Source organism: Zalophus californianus, chromosome 4, assembly GCF_009762305.2.
Source record: "Zalophus californianus isolate mZalCal1 chromosome 4, mZalCal1.pri.v2, whole genome shotgun sequence".
In the NCBI taxonomy this organism is placed as follows: Eukaryota; Metazoa; Chordata; class Mammalia; order Carnivora; family Otariidae; genus Zalophus; species Zalophus californianus.
In genome coordinates, this window is record NC_045598.1 from 68669138 (window position 1) to 68684194 (window position 15057).

The following is a 15057-nucleotide window of genomic DNA, read 5'->3' on the forward strand; positions in this document are numbered from 1 at the left end:
CCCACTCTCGGTTTTGGCTCAGATTATGATCTTAGGGTCACAAGATAGAGCACCACATTGGGCACTGGGCTTAGCAAGGAGTCTGCTAAGGTTTCTCTCTGCCCCTCCCTGCACTCTCTCCCTCTCTCAAATAAATAAATAAATATTTAAAATTAAGGGAAAAAAATTGTAAGAAGTTTACCTAATGCAGACTGGGGAGGTCAGGAAGCACTCTTAGGAAGAGGGAAGACCTACACTAAAACCTGTTAGGTCTCTTACTACCCATTATTCCCATAGCAGAAACTAAACTAAATTTTCATCTAAATTTTCAAAATCAAAATATTCTGATCTATCTCTCTGAATACAATTTACTTGGGATGACTTAAATGTAAATGTATTTGTCAGTAATAGCCAATAATAGCACTTTCTCTAAAATAATTCCAAACACAGAGATACTTGAGCATTTCATTTTTATCTTTGCATGCACAGAGTTTTGGAAAATTTCCACACCAAATGCCTGAATGTTTCCTTGCCTTGTTGAAAACAATTCAGTTTCCATCCAAGGAATCCCTGAACAGGGCTGCTTCAAAGTTCACTCGTGACTGAACACTCCCACCCAGGATTGTATCATCAGCATAACGATGCACACTACAGTCAGAACACTGCCTTGTCAGCTCATTTATAAAGATCATAAATAACAATGGTCCAAGGATTGATCCCTGAGGAACCTCCATAATGACATCCATTAAATCTGACATGACACTGTTTAATAACACAAGTGGTGTGTGCCCTCTTAAGTAGCTAGCACACCAATTAATTAAGGATGATGCCATACCTAGTCTAGTCCATTTATCCAGCAAAGAAGTATGCACTACCAATTAGGAAATAAAATGACGTTTGAAGCAACACCAAGTTATTTATCTAAGAGACAATCTCTTGACTTGAGCTGTAACCCTATGATAAGATGACTATGCGCACACGCCCTCTCCTTCAGAGAGCTGTGGCTGGGTTCACATCTTATTTTAGTATGGAAAGAGAGGCATGATTTTAACTTGGAAATGACCCTTTGACATCACATCCAGGATCTTCTCAGTGAAGGCATACTTAGACATAATTGCAGGAGATGAAGCTTTGAAGTAATCATCTTGCATGCTCACTTAAATAGTTAATAGGACAATCTAGTCCACTGGTACTTCACAGGAAGTCATTTCCACATCTTTACAACATTGAATGAAACATAAAATGCTGTCCAATGCCAGCTCTCTTTGCCAATTTATTTTCAGTTGAGGAGCTGTAAATAATTGCTGGTAAAACAAATAGAGGGAAGACATGAGCGAAATTGCACTGGCAGTGTATGGTATTGGGGAACAGGGAGGAGAAAAGAGAAAATAACTTTTTCTCTCGTATTCAGACACAGGGAAGCGAATGGTGAGAATAAAGATCCTCTTATCTTGGGAGCTGTGGGAAAGAAAGAGAGGAAGGGAGGAACATGCTTCAGCATCTCCAGCCGCCCGAGATAATGATGATGATAATGCCACATGATTGTACTTAATGAAGTTGAATCAATTTATGATGATGATGATGATGATGATGATGAGTTTTAACTCAGATGATCATGTAATGTCCCTTTATTAGGAGGAAGAGAGAAAGAAGGGAATAGTAAAGAGAAGGAAAAGGAAAATGGAAAAAGAAAGCAAAGGAAGAAGAAACAAAGCAAGAGGGAAGAAGAGATAAATTTAGTATTGTCATTGTCAATACTTTTATTATCATATTAGCATGGACATATTTTTCAAACCTTTGTGATGCATTTGGTAAAGGAGATGTTTTTCTAGGAATCATAAGATTTCATTGTATTTATTGGGGAAAACTAGGAAAAAAATAAGTAATGTCTTTATCCACTTGCTTTTCCTTAGCTAAGAGTCCAGAAACAGGGTCAGACTAGAGAATAAAAAGACTATGGCAGAAATATGGTCAAAATGTTCTCCTTCTTGCGGTAAAGGCCAACTGAACAAATGACTCTTTGCCTCCTGGGTCAGTTCAAGCCTGGTAAGAGTAAATCCCTTTTCTAATATCAGAAACTCTCCCATCCTTAGACACAGCTGCAGCAACCTCTTTACTGGAAGAGGGGGCTCTGTTGAGTGCTTGACATTTGCAAGCTGCTTATTTCCTCAAAAACTTCAGCCTTCACAAACAGAAAAGTCAAAAGTTTTCTGTAATTACTATCTGGGGGCAAGTGTGAATTGGCTATAGATTGCAGAATTGCTTCTGCTAGATTTGGTTGATATTACAGGGGTTTTAAAAATAATAACAAGGACGCTTGTGTGAAAGCACTCTCCATGTTAGGATTTCAAAAGGTTTTAGAACGTTAATTGCGTAATTAGGGACCTCACCCACCATTAAGAATGAACCTAATTATCAAGCTGTGCTAGAAAATTAAGGATAGCTATCTTAATGCCACATAAAGGGAAACTGAGGTGCGTAGAGATTGAGAGATTGCTGTCAGATGTCTCAGCAAACCACTCTAAAATTAAGGTCCCTGGTGACCGATTGCTTGTGATAAACCTGCATTTACAGGAAACTTAAATGTCCATGATATGGTTTCATATTTTGGATCGGTGCTACTCAGGGCGTGGTCCATACACCAGCAGCATCCGCATCACCTAGAAGGTGATAGAAATTCAAAACCTTAGGCCCTGCCCCAGACCGACTGAAATCAGAACTCTTGGGAATGGAGCCAAAAAATCTGTATTAAGCCCGCTTTTCTGGTGATTCTGATGTTCACTAAACTTTGAGAGGCTCAGGACATATTTTAACACATATTTACTTACTTTTCTCTTTCTTACTACTATTACTTATTACTATTACTTATTACTCATACTTACTGGGTTTTTTTGTTTGTTTGTTTGGTGTGGATTGCAAGTTTTAATCTTTAATTTTTTAAAAAAAATTATTTAAATTCTAGTTAGTTAACATACCGTGTGATATTGGTTTCAGGAGTAGAATTTAGTGATTCATCACACATATAACACCCAGTGTTCATCATAACAAGTGCCCTCCTTAATCCCCATCACCCATTTATAAGTGCCCATCCCCCACCCACCTCCCTCCATCAACCCTCAGTTTATTCTCTATTGTTAAGATCAGTATTCTCTAGTTACTCACATCTAAGTCTCCCCTAGAATCTGAATTATCTGTTAGTGTTTAGGAATTTCATGGACACATCTTCAATATAGTCCCTTTTTTCAAGGAATTGGTTTCTGTTTCTGATATGTTTTTCTGCTGTATGTATGTATTTCTTACCTGCACCTCTACCTTCATTCAGTCATGATATGTACCCTTGTATATCTTCAGAAGTGAGTTCCGTCTTGGCTTCCCCCACCCCACTGGAGATTCCTAATGACAAACCTCCACATATTTAACAGACTTCAATCTGTCAGGAGCTTCATTATCAACTGTCAGTCTACTCTTCTCTCTTTGATTTTCAAGACTAGGATGAGACCTTCCCAATGATAGCTCACTTTCCTGTCAGCGTGCTCAAGTGGAATGCTCACACGCAACCTCTAGCTCCCACCTCATCCCTGTCCTCACCAGCAGAAGACAATAACGTTTCATCTTGCGGCTTCCACAGCGTTAGACACAGAGCTCTTGTAAAACCTCAGTAACATTTCCTTCTTTTTTTCTTTATCACTCCTGATTTGCTAGTGTGTTTCTATTTCTTAAAATCATTCTTTCCGCTCGCATTACCGAACCGATCTGATGCCCTCAGCTGTGGGCAGAAGAAATGAAAAAAATCACCCCCAAGCTTTGGTGGTGGGTTACCATCCTGTGGGAGGCCTGTGACCTTTCTTTGCCATCGTTGGGGTCGCTGTGCTGCAGTAAGTCCCTCTTTAGAGATTTTCTTTAGTAGGTTTTCAAAGATTCACTCAGTGGACTGAAATTGTCCCTGCTCAATAGAGATTGATTGTGAACACTGATTCTGAGAGGCTAATACAGGAGAGAGCCCCCCTGCTGGGAAAGCGATGTCCTACTGGGGGAGGCGTGTTGGCCGCTATGATATCTGATCATTTTCCTTTCCCTTTTTGATTTCACAGAGGCAAATCCCTACACGTGTGAGGCTGCTTTTAAACTTCTTTGTCCACGGGACCTTTATCAGTTGTTTCACCTTTGCTGGTTTTACACGTGTCAGAGTTAACATGACTCCCTTCTATTTTCCATTCTTTTTCAATATGTCCTATATTCTTTTTCCTTTATTCCTTCAATCTGTAGCGAGGAAATATCAAAGGGCAAATATTTATATTTTCTTTCTCTTGCACTATATTTAAGGAAATTGGATCAAGAGGAGGATTTAACGTTTTGCTAAGCAGATGGGTGAGAATTCATGTGAGAAAAGTAAAGAAAAGGTGAATGCTGGCGTAGAAATAAAAAGGTGTGAGGTGGGGATAGACAGACCTGGGGGCAGTCCAAGGGTTCCGGTGGAGAAGAATAGGGGTGGCGTCGACCAAGAAGGAGCAGGACCAGGGGCGGGGGTTGGGGGGGAAGGGGTGCAGAGAGAAGGGTTATGGTGGAAGAGTGAGAGAGATAAACTGAGCAAAATGAGCAAAGGTTCAAGGAGGTGTTTAGGAAATCTTGTAATTGGATGTAAAATAATGGACACTCCCTACTCCATTCTGTGAAAAGGTCGCTAAAAATTTAATTTACTTTTCAATGCTTTGGACTCAGGGAAGTTAATTTTTTGAAGAGAATATTGAGAACTTCCTCGGTTATATTTGGGTTTAAAATTTCCCTTTTTCGTGGAAAAGATGTGTAATTTAAAATAAAAAGACACAAAATACAAATTGAATGCATATAAAACTGTGTATAAAATGGTTTTAGATGTGCTCTTTCCAGTTAATTCTTTCTTCTTTTACCTTCCTGAGGTCTTTCCCAGGAGATTGCTTGTTCCTAAGACATGCATAAGTTTTAGACTGAGAAATCTATTATAAAAAAATCTAACATCACAAGCGCTACCTATACTAACCAAATAATTGTAAACTTCAGTAGTCTTGGGCAATATATAACATCCTTGGTGTCTATGTGAATGCTGTGTAACATTAGTCCCATAGAAGCCAATGTGCAAGTGACAGCCCTATGAATACCTATTAATGTTAATAAATTACAATTTTACAGTTCATATGAAAATTGCCATAAGTGAAGAAATGCTGCTGAAATAATTCAACATTGCATTTTGGGAACAGTAGCATGGATGAGAACATGTGATTTTAGTTTAATTTTTTAAAGCATCACTGTTTTTATATAGATCCTTAATATGAAAATAAACCAATATTTTGACAAATTGTTTATTTAAAATATCTATAGGTTTAAATTTAAAAAAAAAAATTTAACCTTAACCTTACTCCTTAACCAATCAATTACATTGAAATATATGAAATCCACCAGTTTGGTAATTTTTGGAAAATACTGATGCAGATATTTCTAGATTACATTTATGGATTCCTTTCCATTGTAGACTGGCAGTGTTATTTTTTTAAGATATTATTTATTTATTTTGAAAGAAAGAGAGAGAGCATGAGCACAAGTGGGGGGAGGGGCAGAGGAAGAGGGAGAGAGGGTCCCAAGGCGACTCAGCACTTAGAGTGGAGCCGGCCCTGGGCTCTATCTCACGACCCTGAGATCACGACCTGAGCCAAAATCAAGAGTCAGATGCTTAACCAATTGAGCCACCCAGATGGCCCTCAACTGACAGTGTTATTAAGATTATATGTTTTAAAATAAATCCTGATTTGTTCCTAATATTTTGATATGTGCTTTGATTGGAATTCTAACTCTTGAGAGCCATATTTCTTAACATAGGGCTATTAAAATTATCAATTTTTTTTTATTTGAACTCACTGTCGAAGTGACTCGCTTATGATACTTCTTTTTTAATCCTCTTAAATTTGCTGCCAGTATTTGCAGCCAGTTTAGCACTGGTGGCAGCCAACAGCAACATATATCGCCCTGTTAGTTACTACCCATCACTAAATGGTGATTCACTGGACCAGGTTTAAGGCCCCAAGTCATCTAGATCAAAGGGAAAACAATTGCATCATATGAATTGTTTAAATATACTAGAATTGTATTTACTATGAGGTAAAGAAAAGAGCATTTTATTTTTCCAGGTCTGAAAGATGTCTGCATCTTGGCTCTGCCTTCCCAGCTCCCTAAATAACCTTGTCAAAGTCATTTAACCTCTTAGTGTTTGTTTTCTCAGCTGTAAAATGAGGATAATTATAAGGATGGTGTTCAGATTAACTAATTAATGATTAGAAAGTGCTACAAAAAAGCTCGGTATTATTAAGGAAAAACGAAGTATTTTTTTGGTGCCCTTGGGTAAGAGCTCTACTTAGCAGAAATGACTCCCAACGAGTGTTTGATAGCCGGCTAAGCTGCTAGCACCCTCCCTGAGGAAAGATGACTGGTCCTGGGACCTTGTCCTTCACTGCTGCCTAGTTAGCTGAAGAGCACAGAGGCTGCCTCTGTAACAAAGAACGCTGGGGTCAATGATACGTTTCCTAACTCTGACACATTCAAAGAGCTGCCAAGTGATAGCAAAATATGCCACTTCAACCTGAAGAAACCATCTCTAACTACCTATTCAGAACACAAAAATGCCTGTGGGATGTGGTTATAATTGCAGCTTGTACTATACCCTTATACAAAATGCATTCAGCTGTGGATTTTCTTTACTGGTTAAGAGATATTTGTTTACATCTTTAGAGTTTACCTTTTGCCAGGCAGACTCATCAAGCAATGGTTTTATAGGGTGTTTCTTATTACATTTTTTACATAGGCATTCGTGGCACAATGGACCAAATTGCCTCTTTCACCCCATCTTTCTGAAGATTGGGTCTCCTGGCACTAAAGAGTGAGAGACATCCCTCAGGGCTTTGCCTAGTTCTTTTCTTGATCTAAGGATGTTTCTAGATTCTATGCACCCCTTTCTTCACCCATTTTCAGTCCTCTATTTGGTGTTTCCCTCTCTTTCATTGGTCCTCTGTGCCATTGTCACTAACTGCTCTCCCTGTTTCCAGTCTGTTCTCTATACAGGCACCCAGTTTGTTTTCTTTAAAAAAGCCTATTGTTTTACTCTTTTGCCTCAAATATAAAGTGCCTCTTAAGTGGCTCCCCTTACCTTTTGGGACAAAGGCCAATCTACTCAGGATGACAGCTAAAGTCTCTCACATACAGGCTACAAGCTACCTTTCAGCATCATTGCCCACAACTCCAGAATTACTGATCCTAGAACCTTCCATTTGTGGGAACAGCTCTACACAACTAATGGTGTTTACTTTGTCTGAAATGTTCTTTCCTTCTGAGTTAAATGCTATTAGTCCATGAAGAATTTGTTCTAACGTCAGGTTTCTATGAAAACTTATCATCTTTTTCACTTAGGAAGTGCAAGATCCATTTTTCTTGCAAGATCCATTATACCTTTTAGGAGAAATTTCACTGGACTTCAGTCCATGTCTTCTGTTCTCTTTAAAGTGTGTGGTGTTGAGCACTCTCCTTGTCTCACCTTCCTGTTATATTAATTGATGGTGTCAAGGATAATAACTTACCTACTAAATGGGTTTGTTATCAGGATGAAATGAAATGAAAAAATGCATGTGAAAATTATTTGCAATGTATGAAATGCTATACAGATGTAAGTTATTATTATAGTACTTACCACTTTGTATTGCAGTTAGTTGTATAGATGCATGCTTCCCCAGTGGATTATATATAATCACATCAGAGAGAGGAAATTGTTTTGTAATTAAGCTTTGTATTCCCCAGCAACTATAAGCATGCCTGGGATAAAGTAGTTGTTTGATAAATATTGGCTGAATGCATGAGAGGAAGCAAGAAAGAAAAGAATTCTGTGCTTCTTTACAGTTTTAGGGGGATTCTTTCCGTTCCACTGCCCTCACTTTTTCTTTTTCATTTATCCATTCCCCAAATACAGTGTGAAAAGCATTATCTGTAAGGAAAGGAACATTGTGTCATGTCTTTAACAGATGCTCACTTTACCTTGTTACATATCTAGAATAAAGAATAGATTTAAATTTTTTTTTACACTGAATCATTCTTGGGGCTGTAATGACAACTGGTTTTGTGGCTTCCTTATTTTCAGGGTATAATTAACCTATAAAAATTATTTGATCGAAAAAAAACCTGTCACATTGTTGGAAAAATAAATATTCACTCATCATCAGATATAATCGACTGAGCAAGTCTTAACAATGCAGTGAATAAGACTGTTTAGGTCTTAGGAGAATTGTTGATTTTGTTCCAATATCTAGTGGGCATAAAAAAATCCTCTTGGCAACTATACTTTTCAAATTACCAGAGAAGCTAAGGGAGAAAATGACACTAAAATAGAAACTTCCTTTTTTTCCCCCCCTGGGTTCTATTTACAAGCTTAGCCTTAATCATAGCACATAAATGCTTTAAATTTTAGGTGGTAGCAAATGGAAAAATAATTAGAATATTCCATATGTGTAACTGATTGCTTTTTTCTACTGTTTTGGGTTTCTTTATTTGCAGTATTAAATTTTTTAAGTTGTCAACAAATGTGATTAATATTTTTGACATCAACTTTATTCAAAAGCTTGTCATGTTTTAGATAATGGTGACTTAGTCAACATATCATGGGAATTATTAAAAAAAAACTCAGAAAATAGGTTTGGCACAAGGGGAAAAGTTACTTGGAAATGTGTTTCTTAAAACTTAAAGAATTATATTTTGCATAATCCGAAATGCTACTGAGTTCACCATTTGTAGGGCTACTGACAAAGCATTTTTTTAAGATGGAAGAGTAATTAAAACTTTTCATTAAAAGCCTTTTCAATCTCAACTGAATAAAGCCAGCTGTTCTTTTCACTTCCTCTTCTATAGCAGCACATCATAAACATTGAGACCAGAGTTCTGGATGACACCAAAACTGCTTATCCACAACTGTCTCCTTCCCAGAAGTCTGACAGACGATAGGAGCTGGCAAAAGATACAGACTTGTCTGTATCTTAATCAGAGCTCTGCCAGTTGCCGAATCTGGAGGAGTTTACCACCTGTGAATAACAAAGCGGTACTGTTTTAAAAGCAGTGTTTACTTGGTGGAGAAAAAAAAAATTATCCTGTATAGCAGTAGCTCTAGATGCTTCTGTGTTCTTCTAGAGCCTCTGGAACTACCAAAAACTAAATCTAGAACCCACAATTACACCCCCAATGAGAATGGCAAAAGTTCATTTCCTATCCTCTCTTATCACTCCTTTTGTCTGTTCCTTCCTTGTCCTTCTCTGGCTTCTCTTCACCCATCGATCTTCCTAAATGAAAATTTTCTTTACGAATCCACCACACTGTTCCTTTTAGTGGACTCATCCTTTGCAAGCCTTCAACTGTGATCCCAGAGAATGCAACTCCAGAAATTTTTATTCTCTCGACCCTGATTTTTCTTTTTGGCCTCAAGCCTTGTCTGATTCACTGTCTTTCCGATCTCTCCTCAGTGTCTCCTCTGGTCTAATCCATCTAACACCCTGCTGTTCAGTGTAATCACCCTGAAAAATATCTCTGATAGCTGTTCTTTTCACTTCATAAAGTCACTTCCCTGCTCAAAACCTCAAGGTCTCTTCATTGTTCAAAGAAGAGAATCCAAATGCTCTAAGAGAAGATTCAAGATGCTTCTCAATTTGTCTTCTGCTTTTTACCTCCAATCATACATTTTCTCTTTTATGTATCCTCTAGGACAATGCTGTCCAGGGGAAATCTCATATGAGCCAAATATGTGACTTGGAATTATTTAGGAGCCACATTAATATAAAAATAAATATGAACAGGTGAAAATATTTAGTAATCTATTAGATTTATATAATTTACATATATTGATATGTATATAACTTATTATATCCATGTTTTATATTTACATTTACATTTATTTTATTAAATATATAAATGATGCAAATCATACAGCCAATATCAAAAATCAATAGTATATATATATATATATATATATATATATATATATATATATATATATATATAAACTAGCCGGCTTCCAAGATAACCCTTATTGATCTCCAAGATCAATGGCTCTAGATTACCTCTGTGTAATTACCTTCACACTGTAGCAGGGTTGGTTGGTATGACCAATAGAGTATGCAGATGGTATGTTACCTCTCAGGGTAGGTATATAAAAAGCCTGTGGCTTCTGCCTTGCTGTCTCTTGCATCATTCATTCTGGGATAAGTCAGCTGCCATGCTGTGAGGGCACTTAGGCCGGTCTGTGGAGAGGCCTATAAAGAGAGGAATTGAAGCTTTTTGCCAACAACCAGCGAGGAACTGAGGTGTCCTGCCAATAGTCGCAGAAGTGATCCATCATGGAGCAGATTGTCCAGCCACAGTCAAGCTTCAGATGACAACAACCCCAGCTGACAGCTTTATTGCAAACTCATAAGAGACACTGCATCAGAACAACACAGCTAATTCACTTCCATATTCCTGACCCTCCAAGACTGTGCGATAATAAATGTTTGTTGTTTATAGATACAAAATTTTGCAGTCATTTAAGTTTAAACTAATGCAGATCTGGGTACCTGCCAGAGGAGTGCTGTTGTAAAAAAATAAAATATAAATAAATAAATAAATAAATAAATAAATAAAAACATTTAAAATGTGGGAGTGGTTTTGGAACCAGGCAGTGGGTAGGAGCTAGATCTTTAAGGACAGTATTACCAAAAGCTCAGAAAGCCTTAGAAAATCTTATCAGAAACATGTTATCCTTTGAGGAGCTGTGAATGAGAGCTTAAGGGAAATTGAGGAAAGGCTTGTTATATAATGTCAGAAAGTTTATCAACACTGTTGCTTCCAGTAACCTGGAAAGTAGAAATTGTGCCCAATGAATCGAATGATCTAGCTAAGGAGATTTTCAGGCAAAGTGGTGAAGATGCAAACAAGGTTCTTCTTGCTGCTTGTAGTAAAGTGAGAAGGAGAGAAATAAAATAAAGGAATTACTTAAACAGGAAGGAACAGGAACTTGATGCTTTTGGAAATTCCTAGCCTACTCAGAGGGTGAATGATGTGAAAGTTAAGAAATGTCTTATGAGTGAAGATCCAATCCAGGGTCCTGTCAAGAAAATATGGTTCAAAGATGTTGCTGTGGATGAGACTGAAATCCTTTGTGAAGACCTAAGAAAGATCACAGGTATTGCCTCAGAGGGTAGTACAGTTCAGTTCAGACCAAAGTCTCTCTCAAAGACTTCTGGATATACCCCATAGAGCCTCTCCAACTGCACAGCTTCTAACACCTAGGGATCTTGTCCCTCATCCATCTCAGGGGAACCACAAGATAGAAAAGGACTCATTTTGAAGGGTTTGTGGGCACGTCTTTTGTCTAATGGAAAGAATGCTAATAAGAATCCCAGGAGGTACACAAAGTTTTTTTTTTTTTTTTTTTTTTTTTACATTTTACAGTCTTTAATTAAGCACATAAAACTGTACGAGGTACACAAAGTTTTTTTTTTTTAAAGATTTTTATTTATTTATTGAGAGAGAGAATGGTAGAGAGAGAGCATGAGATGGAGGAAGGTCAGAGGGAGAAGCAGACTCCCTGCTGAGCAGGGAGCCCGATGCGGGACTCGATCCCCGGACCCCAGGATCATGACCTGAGCCGAAGGCAGTCGCTTAACCAACTGAGCCACCCAGGCACCCCGAGGTACACCAAGTTTTAAAGACAAGTAGATTCGAAGAAAGACTTCCAGCCTGGACTAAAAGATGCGGAGATAAAATAAAATAAATAGAGACCGTTCAACTCCTGGAATTCTTCCGGTTGGGCGGAGCTTGAGAAATGTACATGGCTGGGGGCGCCTGGGTGGCTCAGTCGTTAGGCGTCTGCCTTCGGCTCAGGTCGTGATCCCGGGGTCCTGGGATCGAGCCCCGCATCGGGCTCCCTGCTCCGCGGGAGGCCTGCTTCTCCCTCTCCCTCTCCCTCTCCCCCTGCTTGTGTTCCCTCTCTCGCTGTGTCTGTCTCTATCAAATAAATAAATAAATAATCTTAAAAAAAAAAAAGAAAGAAATGTACATGGCTGAAAACACAGGCTGCTTTCTTGGAAAAGGAAGGATGAGTGACTGGGTAGAACCAAGAGGCCAGAGCATAGAGCTGAAAGCCATGGACAGTGATTCCTGGGAAGGAATGGGACCAAGTCAAGACACATTCCAAATATGCTTGGCTCAATTTCGGGAATGTTGTACTCATGACTTCTTTGTGCTTCTTCCTCCTTTTAAACAAGAATGTCTCTCCTAGTGAAATTATGCCTGCTCCACCATTGTATGTTTCCAGAGTGGGGGCCATGGAACTTGTCTCTTGTTCACAGGTCTTCTGGTAAAGAAGGACTGCACTTGAGGAGCTCTGCTTAAGAAACTGGACCCATGTAGCTCTGTCGGCACCTACACATGATCTAGAAGACAAGAGTCTAAATTTAAGCTGCTACTGTGATATGATGAACTTTGCGGACCCTTGGGAAAGAGTGCACATGTTTTGCATGTGAGAAGAATATGAGTAATTTGTAACCAAAGGGTGGACTGTGTTCAACACATCTCTTCTTTTCAAGAGGTAGAGCCAAATTTCTCTTTGCTTGAGTGTGGACTGGACTTAATGAATAGTTTCTACTGGATAGAATAAAGCAGAGGTGATGATGTTCGACTGCAGAGACTAAGTCATAAATGACCTGGTAGAGAAGAAAAATTTTTCCTCCCTTTTAGCTTTTTTGGCTGGTCTAATAATTCAGTTGACATAAGACATGTTAACAGAAGAAAAACAGTTAATTTTGTACGTATGGGAGCTCATAAAAATATGAGACTCAAAAAAGTGACTGAAGCAGGCAGCTTTTATACCCAATCGCACAAAGAACAATACATTTGTGAAGAATTGACAGGACAAAGAAGTTGGGGTTGGTTTAACAAATTAATGAAGAAGTAACAATGTTTACATATATAGCCTTCTCAGCCCCGAATTCCCGATCGCTGGTGAGAATGATGCTTTCTACCCTCCAGGTGCTGGGAAGGTACCTTTCACAAGGGAACTTATTCCCCGCTTTCAGGGGGACAGAGAAGGGTCAGGATGTCCTTGAGCGGGCTATTTCTTAAGTACCTTTAATTCAAAATAATCAATATGCCAAAGCGGCATATTTCAGAGTGGCCTGTCCTGAACCCCGTCAGAGGTACTACAGCTTCCTATTTGCTTTCTCTCTTTGATCACTCACTCTGTGGGGAGCCAGTTGCCATAAACTGAGGATTCTTATCTATGGTGATGGTTGATGGGGCCAAGAGTTGACGTCTCTGAGCAACAGCTAGCAAGGCACCAAAAGCATTGCAAATGATCTGCTGGGAAGGGGATCCCCCAGCCTCACTCAGGCCTTCCCAAGTGCCTGCAGCCCTGACTGACATCTTGTTATCTCAGGAGAGTTCATGAGCAAGAATCACTCTCAAACTCCTGACCCACAGACCTGTGAGATGCTTAGCGTTCATGTTTTAAACTACTAAACGTTTCGAGTAACTTGCTATGCAGTAATGTATTATAATACATTTTATAGTCTTTTAAAAATACTTTAAAAAATCTCATGTATATTTTACACTTAAAGCACATTTCCATTTGAATTCATTTTAAGTGTTCCATAGCCATATGTTATTGGTGGCTACCGTATTAGACAGTGCAGCCCCGAAAGAAATAACTGTGTGTACATGACTTTACTACACTGAGAATTTTCACATTTCCAGATGGAGTCGCCGTCGTCGTTGTTGTTTGTTTGCTTAGAGTGTCCTTTTATTCCTTCTCCATCTGGTTACAATCTCCTCATTCGTAAGATCTCAGCCTGTTATTAACGTTTTTATCATTTCTTTCAACCACTCAGAATTAATTGTTCCCTTCCACTCTCTTAGCACAGTGCTTATAATTGGTGACATGTGTCTCTTTTCCTCTAGACTGTGAGAATCTTGAGGGCAAGATTTATATATTTGGTTTTTTCAAAAAAGTCTTTGCATGTGCTCAGCTGACTGCTTAAACTTGGTGTTTAGTAAATATTTGCTAATACATAAATGGTAGACGCTACACAACTACTTGGCAATGATGTTGCCAAGTAGTCTTGCCTGCGTGACAGATTGACCTGCAAGATTCCAAACAATTGTCAGTATCCTATAAAATGCATCATAGGGACATGTAGTTCCCACCTGAGGGCATCTACACAAAGGGCATATTTCGCTCCCCCAAATAATTGTGCGCAGGTTGGTTATGCAGAGCATAAATAATTGAGTGAAGAGGGTTGCCCATTAGTCACAGAAGATTGCCCCCATGAAGAAAGTCCTGTTGCACAATTCCATCCCTGTCTCCCTAGGAAGTGGCCCTAGTGCCAGAATAAAAATTGTGCTTCAGGTCTTCCTATGAGCGGAAGCCTCTACTAAGCATTTTCAATATTTTATTGTAGATGCTTGAGGCAGAAATCAAACAGCACAAATCGTAGGTCAGGAGAGAATTACTTCTTTGGTTTATGAGAAAAAGATCTAATTTTTGTTTTCCGTGGGTGAATATTCTTCAAATGCAAGGATAACTTATGAAAACAAGTTAAAGAAAATGAACCCAGTGTGTCCGATATAGCATGACTAAGCAGGATGTAGAAATTATAAGAATGTTACCAGGGGATTGTCTATCAGTAAATAGATACTTTCCTTTTCTTAATTTTGCAGAGACAGGAAAGCAGATGGAGGCAAAGATATGAGTCTCATCCTGGTGGGTTATTGTTCCAAACAGTAGCTTGAGAGCATTATCTGACCACTTGAGCCGTGAACTTCCTCTCAGCATTGTGGGATGGCCCAGATACTGAACTTTTGTCTCTTGCTTTTTACCCCTTTTCTGGAAAAGATAATGCACTTTCAACTCTGAGATGATAGTGCAACCTTAGGGGGTGTCATCAAATGGATTGATTTCCCTGGCAATTTTTACTAGTAAAGTACAGCTTTCAGATTTTTTTTATCTCCCCCCCAAAGGAAGGATGCCAGAAGCAGCATATCTTGTTC